Source organism: Pseudorasbora parva, chromosome 11 (genome assembly GCF_024679245.1).
Source record: "Pseudorasbora parva isolate DD20220531a chromosome 11, ASM2467924v1, whole genome shotgun sequence".
Taxonomy (NCBI): domain Eukaryota; kingdom Metazoa; phylum Chordata; class Actinopteri; order Cypriniformes; family Gobionidae; genus Pseudorasbora; species Pseudorasbora parva.
The window spans coordinates 32,607,460-32,622,840 of record NC_090182.1 but is presented as its reverse complement, the minus strand read 5'-3'; positions in this window follow the sequence as shown (position 1 = coordinate 32,622,840).

The window sequence follows — 15,381 nt, the reverse complement described above, 5'->3', positions numbered from 1 at the left end:
GTAGTCTACTCGCACCCCTCAGGAACCCGATGAGCAGGTCGTGCTTACTTACCGTTTTACCATCCAAGAGGTCATGATAGGCGGCGATAGCGCCAACATAAACATTCAGGGTGGAAGGAGACAGCCTTCGATCCAACCCTTCTTGAAGAAATGACAGCACCGACCCGATCGGGCATTTCCAGGGGTCTTCTTGGTGAGAAGAACACCAACTGACGAAGAGGTTCCACTTCAATGCATAGCCCTGTCTCGTGGGAGTGATGGTAGCCACCACTGGAGGTGGTAGGGTACTCAAACCTGCCGCGTCCTTTCCAGGAGCCACACGTGGAGGTTCCAAAGATCGGGACGCGGGTGCCACAGGGTGCCCCGTCTCTGAGAGAGGAGATCCTGTCTCAGAGGAATCGGCCAGGGAGGGGCTGTTGCAAGGAGTACTAGTTCTGGGAACCAGGTCCGGCCGTGCCAATACGAAGCGACCAACATGACCTGCTCCATGTCCTCCCTGACCTTGCACAAAACACGTGCAAGAAGGCTCACTGGGGGAAACGCATACTTGCGTAGGCCCTGTGGCCAGCTGTGCGCCAGTGCATCCGTGCCGAGTGTGCCCTCGGTCAGGGAATAGTACAGGCTGCAATGGGACGAGTCGTGGGAGGCAAACAGATCTACCTGTGCGTCCCCAAACTGATTCCAGATCAGCTGGACCGACTGGGGATGGAGTCTCCACTCCCCAGGGATTGGCTGAATCCGTGAGAGCTCGTGGGCTGCACGGTTCAGGATCCCCAGGATATGGACAGCACGAAGGGACCTCAGACGCATCTGACTCCATAATACGAGATGGCGGGCAAGTTGGGACATGCGGCAGGAGCGTAGACCGCCTTGGTGGTTGATGTACGCTACAACGGCCGCATTGTCCGACCTGACTAGTACATGCTGACCCTTCAGCAACGCTAGGAAGAGGTGCAGGGCGAACCGTACTGCCATCAACTCGAGGCAATTGACATGCAGGCGGCGCTGGCTCTCTGTCCAGGAGCCCGCGGCCGCATGTCCATTGCACATGGCACCCCAACCCGTAGTGGAAGCATCTGTTGACACAACAATATGCCTGGAATCTCGTTCTAAGGGGCACACCTGCCCGTAGAAAGCTGAGGTTCGACCACTGGGTGAGTGTCTGTCACTGGGACCCGGAGCGTGCCAGACTGCCATGCCCATCTCGGGACTCGATTGCGAAGCCAGTGCTGAAGCGGTCTCATATGAAGCAATCCGAGCAGCGTCACCGCTGCTGCAGATGCCATATGCCCCAGGAGCCTCAGAAATAGTTTCATTGGAACCGCACTCTTGCTCTCTTACTGACGGAGGCAAGTCAGTGACTGCGTGCTCGCCGGTAAGCTGCGCGCACATGGTGACCGAGTCAATCTCCATACAGAGAAAAGAGATCCTCTGCACGGGGCAGAGTTTGCTCTTCTCCCAGTATGGTGACCGAGTCGATCTCCATACCGAGAAAAGAGATCCTCTGCACGGGGCAGAGTTTGCTCTTCTCCCAGTTGACCCGAAGGCCCAGACGAGCTTAGTGGTGGAGAACCAGGTCTCTGTGTTCGCACACCTGCTCCCGAGAGTGGCCCAGTATGAGCCAGTCGTTGAGATAGTTCAGGACGCGAACCCCTTGCTGCCTGAGTGGCGCAAGGGCTGCCTCGACAATCTTCGTGAAGACGCAAGGGGACAGAGCTAACCCGAATGGGAGTACAGCATACTGATATGCCCGCCCTTCGAACGCAAACCGCAGGAACAGTTTGCGGAACGATGGACATATGGAAGTATGCGTCCTTCAGGTCGATTGCTGCAAACCAATCGCATGGACGAACGCATTCGAAAAGGTGTTTCGCAGTCAACATCCTGATCGCAAGCCTGATCGCAAGGTCCAGGATTGGCCGTAACCCACCAGATTTCTTTGGTACAATGAAGTAAGGGCTGTAGAAGCCGGACTTCATCTTGGCTGGATGGACGAGCTCAGTAGGGTAGCGATCTCCACACGCATGACAGGGGCATTGGGCCCCACCATGGTGAACCGGACACCCCGAAAGTGGGGAGGAGCTCGCGTGAACTGAATCGTGTAGCCAAGCCTGATGGTCCGCTCGACCCAGCGGGACAGTCCCGGCAGCTGTGGACACGCTCCCGTGGAGTGTACCAACGGGGTCATACGGAGCACTGGCATATCCTCGGTGGGGCAGCGAGGCAGTGTTACCAGCCCGGACTCGGGTGGCATAGCGGCCCGGTGTCGGGGCACTGGTAACGACTGTGCCCTGACAGAGGAGACCAGGGAAGGACTCGCGTTCCACTGGGGTCTGCTCTGAGAGGGGGCTGGCGACAGAGAGTGACGAGAGCAGCGTGGCCCGGTGGCGGCGCAAACCGGTCTCTGGGTTTCAGAGATGGGTATGTCAGCTCTTTCTTTAACCATAATAGGGTGCTGCCACCCCGGGGGCGGCAGCGGAACGAAAGATTCTCCCCCGGCCCTCCACCGGGGGAAGGAGCGGTCCTGCTACTGTCTCCTGGAAAGAACTGCCCATCTCTGAGCTGTCCGCGTCAGGAGCGCCGCTTAGCAAGGCATTTAGTGGGCTGCGGTGCTGGAGCGGACTGGGGTGGCTTCTTGCGGTGCGCACCGCGGCGCGGCGCGGGTGAAGGCTGCTGCTGTGGCCGCACGGGAGCGGGGGGGACCGCAGGAGGCCGCCCTCAGCAGCGAGGCAGCTGAGGCGACTGTGCTGGCGGCACTTTGGGTGCAGCAGTGGGCCAACGGATGTGCTTTATAGCCTCAGTCTGCTTCTGGGCGGCCGAGAACTGTTGGGCGAAGCTCTCGACCGCACCGCCGAATAGCCCAGCCTGGGATATGGGGGCGTCGAGGAAACGTGTCCGCTCAGCGTCCCGCATATCGGCCAGGTTGAGCCATAAGTGTCTCTCCTGGACCACACAAGTGGACATCACCCAGACCAGGGAGCACGCGGTAATCTTCGTCGCCCAGAGGGCGAGGTCGGTCGCGGCGTGCAGCTCATCTCTGAGCCCTGGGTTGGCTCCACCCTCGTGCATGTCACACAGCAACTTGGACTGGTAGGCCTGCAGACTTGCCATGGCATGCAAAGAGGGAACGGCCTGCCCCACAGCAGGTGTGTAGGTGTTCGACACCATAGACGATTTGAATCTATAGGCTTTGGAGGGGTGCTTAGGATCGCCACCCCAGGAGGAGGCGCTATGGGGACACAGTTGCATCGCCACAGAACGCTCCACCGGGGGGACCCCAGTGTACCCTCGAGCAGCCGCCCCATCGAGGGCGGAGAAGGCGAAAGAGGTTGCCAAACGCTTGCGAGAAGACACAGGGGCCCTCCACAAGTGCGCAACCTCCTCATGCACTTCCGGGAAGAAAGGAATTGGGGGCACCCAAAAACCAATCATCAAGCCGCGAACGATCTGGCCGGGCGGAGGGTTCCACTCCAGACCAAGCCCGCGGCCACTCAGGCAAGCATGGCTGTCAGCTCCGGGTCCGACTCGGACAATACTGGTGCGCCCGGAGGCGGCAGCATAGCCGAATCCGAATCCTCGGAGGACTCTAGCCCACCTTGTGATGCGGTTACCGACATCTCGTCATCCTCCGGCGCACCGAACGAAACCCGCGGACCGGTCGAAACCAAGGCTGCGGGCTCCATCACAACGCTCACGGGTACCGGTGCAACAGAGGGGGGTGTGGGCCGAGGCATCAGCGTCGGAGCTAAATTCCACACCATCTCCCTCAGGTCACCCTGGCCACCAGCCGAAGAGACGCTCCGTGCGGAAATGTCAAATCGGGGGGTGACGGAGGGGACTCTCACTCCGGCGGCCACACGGAGCCCACTAAGTCTCGACCGCCACACGGAGATGGCCATATTCCCGCAGTGGTAACATGACTCATCCACAAGCACTGCCTGAGCGTGCTGAAAGCCCAAACACGTCAGACAGTGCGAGTGCCCATCGGAAGACGCCACAGACCGGCCACACCCAGAAGCACACAGACGAGACATCCTGAAAAGGACGTGCCACGTGTGGGCTCTTTTGTGAGAGGAATAACCTCGCAGTCGATGCCGAAGCGCCCAGGGGACCACACACCAACTGGAAACCAATCGTCAGACCAGCAGGCAGGAAGTATGTGACCGCTGGAACGCGCCGTACACCAACACCGACTGGAAGATCCTGATCGTCTCGAAGAACTGACAATACTCAAAAGGCTTAAGGAGTGAAAGGTATTTAACCCTTGGCTCCGAAGCTTAAAACATAATGCGATTATGCCAGCTACTTCCTTATATATCCACATGGACCGCGGAGGTAGGCGGAGTTACGCATGCAAATCTCGCATGCCCATGGCATTGGCACTGCCATTGGGCGTTTTCTAGTCTCGGAGATGATAGGCTTCTAAGCGAACCCCCCATTCCTCAGTCACTGACGTTACGTCGGAGTGAATTGAAAGAAAGGGAACAGATTTATCACCACTTGTCTCAGGTGTCTGTAGGACATATAGCCGGGGTTCAGAGGGTGTATTTCTGGCGAATAATGTTCAGCTCCATGTTGAAGTTTCAGAAACTAATGTTATGTAACCATAAAAGAACAAATTAATCAAGACATTCTGACATACAACAATAGGAAACCAAAATAAATAAGATGCAGCCTAACATAAAATTTATGATCAAACTATGAACTAAGTACAAACCTGATTCCAAAAAAAAAGTTGGAACACTACATATGTGAATAAAAACAAAATGCAATGATGTGGACGTTTCAAATGTCAATATTTTATTCAGAACTCAACATGGATGACATCAAATCTTTAAACTGAGAAAATGTATAATTTTAAGGAGAAAATACGTCGATTTTAAATTTCATGGCATCAGCACATCTAAGCATTCATTTGTCTCTCACTCACTAATAATGATTGGAAGTCCATTTAATTTCTGCAAAAGGTTATTTTGGACAGTTAGTTTCAAATAACCAGTTAAAAATAAAACAATTCAGTGGTTCTTTTGCACCATTGCGTGATGACGTCATTAGAACGTAATTCTAACAACTTATTTTTATGGTATGCCATGCTGAAACATATGTTCATTTAGCTTATTATTATCCTACCTTTTATTCACTTAGGTTAATGGTGTTTGTTGTCATCGTTTCCTTCTGTGATCCTGCATCGTGGACAAGTTTAGGCTACTACATTTTGCACCCAAAAACTCCATAATTTTTGTTTAAATCGTGAAACGGTTAATGTTGTCCACAACAGTAGGTTTTGAGCCCTGCCTACATATGCAGATGTGTCTTATTTTCATTTTCTATTTTCATTTCTTTTTTTAAACCTCTTGAAGCAACTAACAGTCTCAGTATAACTACAATGTGTTAACTGATTCCCTGTCTTTTTCTGCCCTCTAGTGACTAATATCGAAATAACAACAAAGCTAAACAATACAGACTTATATCGAAATAACGACTTATGTTGAAATAACGACTTATTATGTTGAAATAACAACTTAATTATGTTGAAATAACGACTTAATTATGTTGAAATAACGTCTCGGTTACGTATGTAACCCTCGTTCCCTGAAGAAGGGAACGGAGACGTACGTCAGAACTGAACCGACGAATTGGGATCTGACTTCAGAGACCTATCCACTTCGAGTGTATAAAAACAAGCCAATCGGAGATTGACATGTGATCCGCACATTCCACGATCCGCCCCACAGCGTGGGTATAAATAGGAAGTGGAATGGCAGATCAATGCTTTTTTCAACTGAGGAGCCGAATACGTGACTGGGCTCCTAGCTGAAGCACAGCACCTGGCGACAGGACGTACGTCTCCGTTCCCTTCTTCAGGGAACGAGGGTTACATACATAACCGAGACGTTCCCTTTCAGTCGGTCACGTTCGACGTACGTCAGAACTGAACCGACGAATTGGGATCCCTCTGGAAAACGCCAGGATGCTGGCCCTTCCAGCGTCCTGCTTGAGCGCACTGGACCGTCTAGTATGGTACGGAAGTCAGGGCTCCAAGCAGGGAGGTCAGTCACTGCTGTTTCTGCAAGACCCACTTAGAGTGACCATAGACCGCTGGGAAGCGTGCCCTCTCGAAAGAGGTACGCTGCGGGGCCACGTCCTTCAGGGAAGGAGTGGTGGCGGAATACACATAAGGACTAACCTGGCAGGGTAGTGCAACATATGGCAGTCTCTGGGGTGGTTCCAACCTAATTGTAGGGGGGAAAGAACACGCCCAGAGACGACAGAGCGGGCTCTGTCGAGGGAAAGACACGGGGCTAGCCCGAAGGGTAGCTGATACCGTGGACGAATACACATATGGGGTTGCCGTGAGGGAACCGCTACATATGGAACCCAGCCTACAACCACGTTCCACAAGCATACGGGTGCAGGCCTAGCGTCAGACGGTCCGCGACGTCTGACACTGCATGGGGTGACGGAGGAGCTCAACAGGGTTAGCCGGTTTCCCGGGGAACACAACTGGAGACAATAAACGCACGTATCCGGCCCAGGGGGCGGGAGTGGCGTTGCAAGCCGACACTTAGAACGGGCACTTAGCGCTCCTGGCCGCCAGGGGCGAGGATGCGGGAAGATACCAGCTCTACACGTAAGCTATAAAACCTAGCGAACGTGTTAGGTGTCGCCCAGCCCGCAGCTCTACAAATGTCTGTCAGCGAGGCGCCTTGAGCCAGCGCCCAGGAAGAAGCCACACTCCGAGTGGAGTGTGCTCTTACACCGAACGGGCAAGACACGTCTTGGGACTGGTAAGCCAAGACTATAGCATCCACTATCCAGTGGGCTAACCTCTGCTTGGAGACAGCCTTTCCCTTCTGCTGGCCTCCATAACAGACGAAGAGTTGCTCTGAGGTCCGAAAGCTTTGGGTCCGGTCAATGTAAGCGCGAAGAGCGCGGACCGGACACAACAAAGCCAGGGCTGGGTCTGCCTCCTCCGAAGGCAGCGCTTGCAGGTTCACCACCTGGTCCCGGAAGGGAGTGGTAGGAACCTTGGGCACGTATCCGGGCCTGGGTCTCAGGACAACGTGAGAGTTACCAGGCCCGAACTCTAGGCACGATTCGCTGACCGAAAGTGCGTGCAGGTCCCCTACCCTCTTGATAGAGGCCAATGCAGTCAAGAGCACTGTCTTCATTGACAGGATTTTAATCTCAATAGACTCCAAAGGCTCGAAGGGAGGGCTCTGAAGTGCTCTGAGCACTAGAGCTAAGTCCCAAGAGGGTATCGAGGATGGACGAGGAGGATTTAGTCTCCTCGCACCTCTGAGGAACCTGACGATTAGGTCGTGCTTTCCCACGGACTTACCTTCGACTGCGTCGTGATACGCCGCTATTGCGGTGACGTACACTTTGAGGGTGGAGGGAGACAGCCTTCGTCCAACCCGTCTTGCAGGAAGGAAAGCACGACACCAATCGAACACCTTCAGGGGTCTTCCCGGCGGGAAGAGCACCACTCAACGAACAGGTTCCACTTCAGTACATATAGGCGCCTCGTAGAGGGGGCTCTAGCTGAAGAGATGGTATCTACGACCTTTTTGCTTGTGGTAGTCCATCTAGAACCTCCGCGTCCCATCCAGGAACCAGACATGAAGATTCCAGAGGTCTGGACGCGGGTGCCATAGAGTGCCCCGTCCCTGAGAAAGAAGGTCCTTCCTCAGGGGAATGGGCCAAGGAGGGGCTGTCGCGAGGAGAGTAAGTTCTGGGAACCAGGTCCGGTTGGGCCAGTACGGCGCAACTAGCAAGACCTGCTCCTCGTCCTCCCTGACTTTGCACAGAACTTGTGCAAGAAGGCTCACTGGGGGAAACGCATATTTGCGTAGGTCCCGGGGCCAGCTGTGCGCCAGTGCAGCTGTGCCGAGGGTACCCCCGGTCAGGGAATAGTACCACTGGCAATGGGTCGAGTCCGGAGAGGCAACAGGTCTACCTGTGCGGCTCCGAACTGGTCCCATATCAGCTGGACCACCCGGGGGTGGAGTCGCCAATCTCCCGGAGGTGCTGACTGCCGAGAGAGCTCGTCGGCTGTCTGGTTCAGCGCACCAGGGACATGCATGGCCCGAAGCGACCTCAGATGCTTCTGACTCCACAGGAGCAGGTGGCGGGCGAGTTGGAGCATGCGACGGGAGCGTAGACCAGCCTGACGGTTGATGTACGCAACGGCCGCCATGCTGTCCGTACGGACCAGTACATGCTTGCCACGTAGCAGCCCCTTGAGGCGGCGCAGTGCCAAGTGTACTGCTAGCAACTCGAGGCAATTGATATGCCAATGCAATTGCGGTTCCGTCCACAGACCCGCAACTGCATGCCCGTTGTACGTGGCCCCCCAGCCCGTGGATGAGGCATCCGTGAACAGCACAGCATGCCTGGACACTTGTTCTAAGGGCACCCCGGCCCGGAGAAACGAAGCGTTGGACCACGGGGTGAAGGTTTGGCGGCAGTAAGGAGTCCCTGGGACCCGGTACTGGCCGCTCTGCCACGCCCACCTCGGGACTCGGCCATGAAGCCAGTGTTGGAGCGGTCTCATATGAAGCAATCCGAGCGGCGTGACCGTGGCTACGGATGCCATATGCCCCAGGAGCCTCTGAAAAAGTTTCAGTGGGACCGCTGTTCTGCCTTTGAACATATTCAAGCAGTTCAACACCGACCTGACTCACTCCTCCGTGAGGCGCGCAGTCTGGCTGACCGAATCCAGCTCCATACCGAGGTAAGAGATACTCTGAGTAGGACAGAGCTTGCTCTTCTCTCAGTTGACCCGAAGGCCCAACAGGCTGAGGTGACTGAGCACCATGCCCCTGTGTTCGCACAACTGCTCCCGAGACTGGGCGAGAATGAGCCAGTCGTCGAGATAGTTGAAAATGCGAACGCCACGTTCTCGGAGTGGAACAATGGCTGCCTCCACAATCTTAGTAAAGACCCAAGGCGACAGGGACAGCCCGAAGGGCAGGACCTTGTACTGGTATGCCCGTGCCTCGGACGTAGAACGTAGGAACGGTCTGTGTCGAGGAAAAATCGAGACATGAAGTACGCGTCCTTCAGGTCGAACGCTGCGAACCAATCCTGGGGACGGATGCATTGAAAAATGCGTTTCTGCGTAACATCCAGAACGGGAGCTTGAGCAGGGCCCGATTCAGGACGCGCAGGTCCAGGATTGGCCGTAGCCCACCCCCTTCTTGGGCACAATGAAGTAGGGACTGTAGAACCCTGTCTTCATCTCGGCTGGAGGAACCGGCTTGATCGCGTCCTTCGCCAGTAGGACCTCGATCTCTGACCGCAAGACTCGAGCGTCGCTGCTTCGCACTGAGGTGAAGAGGACGCCTTTGTACTTGGGTGGCCGGCGAGCGAACTGAATCGCGTAGCCGAGTCTGATGGTACTGATGAGCCAACGGGACGGTCGAGGGAGCTGTAGCCACACTCCCAGGGACCGTCCGCGCGGGACCAACAGCACCACAGACATGCCCGGGGTGGGGCAGCGCAATGGAGTGCTCTGGCTCGACTCGGGAGGCCCGGAGGCAGCCCGGAGTGTCGCGCGAGCACTCCTGGTGCGGGTAGGGAGTGGGTGAGAAGGCCCGGAGGCGTCCTCGAGCTCACTCGGCTGCTCGCTGCCCGGAGGCAGAGAGGTGGGAGAATCAGACCAGACTTGGGAGGCCCGTGGGCGGCCCAGAGTGTTATCTGAGTGTTCCCGGGAGGGGCAGAGAGTGGGTGAGAAGGCCAAAGGCGTCCTCAAGCCCACCCTGCTGCCTACTGCCCAAAGGCAGGGAGGTGGGGCACTCAGACCCTACTCGGGAGGCCCGAAGGTGGCCCGGAGTATTGTCCGAGTACTCCAGGTTGGGGCAAAGTGTGGGTGAGAAGGCCCAGGGGCGGTCTCGATGCCGACACTACTGCCCCCTGGCGAGGGAGGGGAGGAAAGAAGTAGCAAGGCCCGGGGGCGTCGCACACTTCCAACCTGGCCCTCTGAGGCCCAGAGAGAGAGGAACTGCTCTGAATATGTGGGTACCGCTGGACTCCGGAGAGCCAGTGGCAGAACGTTAACCAGTCAGGGCCCCCCGGTCCTCCTCCGGGGGGGTGGGGGAGGGATACGAATATCACCTCGCCCCGAGCAGCTCCTGTTCTCCCCAGCCTGTCCGTCTCAGGGCCGCGTCCCCTTGCGCTTGCCTGCCGGTTAGCGGGGCCCTGGACGGGTTGGGCGCCTCCCTCGCACCCGGCACCCTGCTCCTCCAGTGGAGGCTGCTGCTCGGCTCTAGCAGGGTGGAGGCGGACGCAGGAGGGGATGCCCTCGGCGACAAGCCGGGAGAGGCGCCGCGACCGACGACCGAGCAGCTCGTCGTCGGCACCCTGGTGCAACGCCTCTGTCTGCTTCTGGGCCACCAAGAACTGCCGGGCAAAGTTCTCGATGGCGTCGCCGAGGAGGCCAGCCCGACAGACAGGCCTTCCTTACGCATATCTGCCGGGTTAGCCCCCTGTTCCTGGACCACTAGTGTGGACATCGCCTGACCCAGAGAGCGTGCAGTGATTTTCATCGCCCCTAGGGCGAGGTCCAACACCGCACGCAGTTCCTGCACAACCCCTGGGCCGGGACTACCCTCGTGCGTGCAGGGCAGAGGGCAGTGAGAGAGGGAAAAAAATGATACTTTTTTTTTTTTTTTTTTGTCTCATTTTTGGCCCTTTTGACCCTCCATATTTCCCTCTCTCCGATGCAGCAATTGACATCTGTCCTCTGCCAGAGCAAAAAATGAAACCTAAGACCTAGACCTTTTCTCTTCCAGGACCAGCGATTCCATCTCTCACTACAAGCAGGCATGTGAGACAGTGAACGTGGCCGTCAGAACGGCACACAGCGCACTGAACGCTCAAGCCTCAATGAAGAAGGCAAGGCGAACAATGCCCTGACGTGGTCATGTTCTCATGAGAGAATCCGTACCACCCACGAACAGAGTCTCAGCATGCTTTTGATGCGATAGAGGAGTGGGGGCCCGAGGGGATTTACCCGGCGGGGAATCCCCACTGTAATCCTCAGGCCACCAGCTCTTATCAGCCAAAGTAGCCCTTTTCCAGTAACACTAGAAATGAACTAGATCGGGGGATAGGCGAAGGGACTCGACCCCATCTGAGGTTTCATAGTCTCGGCCGCGCATCTAGAGCACCGACTGACGCGCGCCGGTTGTTGTGACAACCACCGCTGTCAGCCGGCCGCTCGACGGCACACGGCGCGCTGAACACTCAAGCCTTTTATGAGAAAGGGTGAGACGAACAACGCGCCGACGTGACCATGTTCTTCTGCGAGAACATGAATCACCCACGATCGCAATTTCACATGCGATCGTGGCCGTCAATGAGGACAGGAAACAGTTGCATTCCAGGAATGCACGGTTTGAATGACATCTTGAAAAAGACGCAGGGTCAAACCGTGTTGCTCTTTTAGAATGGAAAAACTGCTCTTTTAGATGTGCTGAAGCACTCAGGGAGATAACCGCGGTCAGCACGCAGTCCACAGTGCAAGCCTGCGTGTGACACTCAAGGGAAAACGCCCAGCGAACCAACAATAAAGCTCTTTTGAATGCAAACGATTGCAACGTCAAATCGGTCTCTCGCTGAAGCGCCGTTTCACCCGCACTGGCAGTTCTCCTTCCTCTCAGAGAGACTCAATTTACACACTCTTCGTGGCCACAGCAAACACTACTGTTCGGCTCCGAAGTTGAAAAGCATTGATCTGCCATTCCACTTCCTATTTATACCCACGCTGTGGGGCGGATCGTGGAATGTGCGGATCACATGCCAATCTCTGATTGGCTCGTTTTTATACACTCAAAGTGGATAGGTCTCTGAAGTCAGATCCCAATTCATCGGTTCAGTTCTGACGTACGTCGAACGTGACCGACTGAAAGGGAACACGTTATTATCTTGAAATAACAAATTATTATGTTGAAATAATGACTTATTATGTTGAAATAACAACTTATGTTGAAATAACTAGATATTATGTTGAAATAACGAATTATTATCTTGAGATAACGAAATATGTTGAAATAACGAATTATTATCTTGAGATAACGAAATATGTTGAAATAACAAATTATTATCTTGAAATAACAAATTATTATCTTGAAATAACGAAATATTATCTTGAAATAATGAGATATTATGTTGAAATAACCAGGGATGCTTTATGGTTCCAGTATTTTAGTTAGCAAAACAAATCAGAAGACTCTTTAGTTTAGTGGATTTAACTGCTAACACATGAGACATAATTTAGCATACACAAAGCCAGTGTTGTGCAAGTTACTTCCAAACTGTAATATATTATAGATTACTTATTACTGCTATTTAAAAGTAATTCATTACATTACAATATTACTGTCTCAGAATTGTAATGCGTTACATTACTCCTGTATTACTTTTGAGTTACTTTCACCAAAATAACTTCAGAAGTAGCTCTTAACATTCTCAAATGTAGGCAGAGAGCAGAGAGACAGAGAGAAGGCGATATGATGAAGCATAATGACATGGGCCATCCAGGCTAACAATAGAGAATTGGTAAAAAAGTGAATGCTCAAGACAATGCAAGAAATCATGACGATCCAACTATGTTATAAGTATTATTTAGGAGGTAAAGTGATTATCTGGCAATATCTGGGAATAGCTTCTGTTCATAGACACAACAGAACTGTGTAAACTCTAAGTTATGACAATATGCGCATTTGTGCTTTTCTTATTGTTGCGACATAGTTATTTCGGTTTTAGAAAAAGGTTGTATTAGACTGCATTTGCATTTGACTAGCCTATGTTCTTGTCCATATCTCTGATAAACTAAGCAATGCGCATCCATCTCGCGAATGTACAGTAGGGATGAGACGGTGGGGACATTTTCCCCCAGTTAATCAAAGTGTGATGACATCCCCGATATCTGGGCTTTTAAATCACTATTCACCGAAAGGAACATGCGCACTGCCGCTTGGGCATTAATAACGGGAGCGGATGCAAAGCGAGTGCTTTCAATGAATTCCTATAAAAGTTAAGCTTCCATATGAACTGAAAACGCGCCGGTGCGCGCACACCTTGAATGACAGCTCGTTAGTAAACGCGCGCTCTGTGCGGCCAAGCAGATTTGAGTTTCGGTTTAAAATTAGCCTATTATTCTTAATGAAATACACAACACAATGACAAACCCCCCTTTAATAGGCGCTTTTACATTTTACTTTGAAACCAAATCTTCCGCGATCATCTGTCAGCTCAAGATCACATGTTCGGTTCATGCTTCCGTTTTTATTTGAACGGCCTGTTCTCTAACTGAACTAAATGACTATATTACTATAAAAAATCTAAACGACGGTGTCTTATTCTGTCATCTTCACCCAAGTGTTGTTTATAGGCATTAGGCCTATAGTTTGGCAGAGCAGCGCGCGCCTCGTCTCTCGTCCGTTCTTTGACGCGCTTGTCGTTGTGCTATGCTTTGAAGCGACAGAGCCTTTAAACCTTCTTTAGCCACTTTTCCACCGGCCAGCTCGAGCACAGAGGCTGAAATCATGCCTAAGGACACTTCTGTAAAATCCGCAATAAACACGTACGCCTTCACTGGACTATGTCACACAATATCCAAATGTACACCAGCAAGAGGGAGATAAATTGAAGTAAGTTACTGAATTGAAGGAAAATGAAGTAAATTGCTATACAAAAATATATCAGAAGCTGTCATTTAGTATTTAATTACTAACCTGGACACCACACGCGGCTATTGAATGACCACGAACAGGTAATAACTTGCATTTTTCATGCGTTAATGTATCACGCCTTTTTTTCCGTTTCCTTTTTAGTTTTATTGTATTTTTTTTTGTGTGTGTGTGTGTGTGTGTGTGGGGGGGGGGGGGGGTAACGCAAGCGTTACTGGAAATGTACCGAGTAAAATATTACTGAAAATTGATTAGTAATGCCTTACACTACTGCGTTTCAGCAAAAAGTAATAAGTTACTGTAATGTATTACTTTTGTAATGCGTTACTCCCAACACTGCACAAAGCAATCCAGCCACCTTCACAGCCAGAGATTCCCTCCAAAATAAACACCCATTAAATGTCAGTTGGGCTTATTCCTATTAGCTGCCTCACTAGTAGGCCAACACTGGCTCTGTAGATGTTTGTGCCCATGGCAGTTTATATTTGAGGTCTGCAGGGGAGATTTCTCTTTTAGATCTCCATTCAGTTCATCTCTATTAAAACTGCTTTGTTGCGCTCTAAGAAATATTTTAGTCTCAATGATCTTTGCTGAGCACTAAACATCTGTTTGTCATATTCAGAGAATCAATTTGAATTACAGCTCAGTGAGATTCGCACAAATGTATGATGCCATGTTGAAAGAGAGGCCTAGAGAACAGGACTTTAATTGAGTGGCGTGACACTGAAGGCACTTTTAGCTCTGAGTGAACCAAATGAGCAAGCGTGTGTTGAGCAAATGCAGTTCTAGACTAATGATGATGAGCTTTTTTTTCAAGGGCAAAATGTGACTCGCCTACAAGTGGAATTAAATTGAGAATTAGTTTTGATTCTCATATATCTCTCATTTCAGTATCAGTAGAGTTTCAGATGTTTCTCCTAAAATTCCTTAGGAGAAAAAAAGAGTAGACGTAACTGAGACATGAAAAATATTTAAGAGAAAAGGAGTTAAAACTGAAAATGTGGTGGAAGAAACTTACAACTTCTCTGTATTGTCTTGCTTCAATCTCTTTCACGACATCATTATAGGAATATTTTATTGCTCAGATGTAGCTCTTTCTAAGCTCATGAGACTTAGTTGTGATTCTCATTTGTATCGAACTGTAGAATCAACAGTGTCTCAGTTGTTTCTCCTCAAATTCCTTAGGAACAATAAAAGTAAACATGACAGAGACATGAGAAATATCAGAGAGAAAGGAATGCAAAATGAAAAACAAGAAACATGGGAGATCTCTTTATTGTCTTGCTGTAATCTCTTTTAAAACTCCATTATTTTATGGACTGGACCATACGATAAGCGACCAGAAACAATGTGACGGCGAGAAGGGAACAGGAGTAGGAAAGTATACTTTTAGCTGGAATTTGAACTTGTGCTGTCTAAGGTGCTGCTGTGCCTCAATGTTGATGTGCTGTCCACAAGGCTATGGCTCTGACAGAGCTTTTCCTAAGCTCAAGATCTTATATGTTTCATTTAGGTATCAGCTTTGCCTTCTGGTGCCAGTTGCATAAACTTTTTCAAAGTAGTTCTTAAGTTACTATGCAACTATGTAGTAGTTAAACAAATGGCAATCAATCTTACTTTTCCAATTAAAATGAAACTAAAATGTATGTAACTGACTTAAGTTTTTCAAGGGTTAATCATTTAA